The following is a 1956-nucleotide window of genomic DNA, read 5'->3' on the forward strand; positions in this document are numbered from 1 at the left end:
CTGATGGGTACGGTGGTTGACAAGGTTCAGTCCGCCAAAAGTGGACTGGACGAAGCCTTCACCAGCCTATTAACAGGCTTCGAGGTATGTGATGTAGTATTCTTAGCTGCTTTGTATATGCAAAAAATATGCCTGTGTATAGATAGTAGCCCCTGAGACTTTGTTCGGCTTTTTGCAAAGAAGGGTCGAACAGAGGATCAAATAGTTATTCGCAGGAGATAATATACGTGCCTATGTTGATAAACAGGCTTCACTGTTAGCGGCAACTGCCTAGGCCACCGAAGTGTCCGAACTTAAGCGGAAGTTGGAGCGGGCCGATGAAGAACTCGTCCGCACCAACAAGCGATTTGAGGAATCGCAAGGTATGGTTGGAAAAATTATTGACACACTTAAAGGAATATGTCGATACGGAGTCTGATCTCCTGTGTTGCTAATCATATTTGCTCTTGCCCAAGCCAAGGAGCAGGCGCGGGTGAGCCAAGCGGCCGCTGAGAAAGCGGCTGCGGATTTAGAGGCCGAGCAGGTCACCCACCGTAAGTATGAAGAGCGGGTGACCGAAGTGGAGCAGGCGCTCCAGGATGCCGCCAACAAGTGCGAGGCCTTGGAGGAGAGTAATAAGACCCAGGAGACCGAACTCACCAAGGCTCTTCAAGAGGAAAAGGAGGCGCGGACCGAGTCCCGGGCGGCTCGTGAGGAGATCAAGCAAGCCGGACAGATAGCGGCTGGTAAGCCTTTTCTTTTACAGAGTATATTTGGCGGTCGAAGATATGCTTTGCTACATCGACTATGGAGTGCTCCAGACGCCTTTGCGGATCTCCCGAGGAGTGCTGCCGACGCCGCATAGTATTTCCAGGCCCAAGAAGGGAACACAACGGAGAAGCTCTTCTGGTCGCACTACCTGGCGCTGCTAAACAACCAGATGATGCAGCTGGCGGAGCTGCATAGGATGTATGGTTTGGCCATGAAGGACCTTATAGTCTGGCTATGGCCAGCCGGACCCATTTCTAGTAGCTACTTCGGTCTGGTCAAGCGGCTCGGCGACGCCTTGCCTCGAGTTGAGGCTGTGAAGAGCTCGGCGTGCATAGAGGGCGCGTGGATGGCCTTTGCCCGTGTCAAGATGCACTGGGCGAAGATGAAGCCCGCCGTTGTGGCTGTCGAGGGTCCGCCCGAAGGCAAGGACTACCGCAAGCCGGAGCGATACTTCGAGGACGTCCTGGAGGGTGCCCATTGATAGAGGCTCAATGCTCGAAGGATATTATGTTTGAATGAATGTATCCGGGCTACCCAAACTGTGTGTTATGGAACAAGTTCTTTGTATAATATGCTTGCTTGTTTATCGCAAATTATTTTCCTCCTGTGCGGCCGTTTTTGTATCTGAAAGTTTGCCAGTCGTCGGCTTCAGCCCCCACGTAGATACTACGGGGGTGTTCGGAGTAGCACGTGACCACACTTGTCTCAACGTCTTGGTCCGTAAAGGAGGTGATCGTGCAGCGAACTAGGCAATCAGACTACGCGGCTTTACCACTCTCACTTAGCCAGAGGAGTTTGACAATGGGATTATAGGCTTAGCCCCCGGTGTTGTTCGGCTATCCGAACTTGGGTCCTTTAGACGCCTGACCGGGTGGAGGCCAGTCCTTCGTATAATATGGAAAAAATCGCGAAAGATTTAATAAGTCACCGAACCGCTGACCAGCTCTCGCCATATCATGATAGTCAGTTTTCGGCTTTCTCTACTGAGGTATTTGACCGGATGAGCCAGAAACACAATCGCAGTAGTTCTCACTTTACTACCTTAGCCGAACGAGCGGAACGTAAGGTGGTAACCATAGGAGCCGGGCAACCCAACTATTGACCGAAGACATGATTCGGAGCCGATGCATATAATGCGGCATTCGGGACGCCGAAGTGTACTATGAAATTGTTCGGACTTTTTGTTTCTGAATTTTTGTGGCCGAA

Source organism: Aegilops tauschii, chromosome 5, assembly GCF_002575655.3.
Source record: "Aegilops tauschii subsp. strangulata cultivar AL8/78 chromosome 5, Aet v6.0, whole genome shotgun sequence".
Classification (NCBI taxonomy): domain Eukaryota; kingdom Viridiplantae; phylum Streptophyta; class Magnoliopsida; order Poales; family Poaceae; genus Aegilops; species Aegilops tauschii.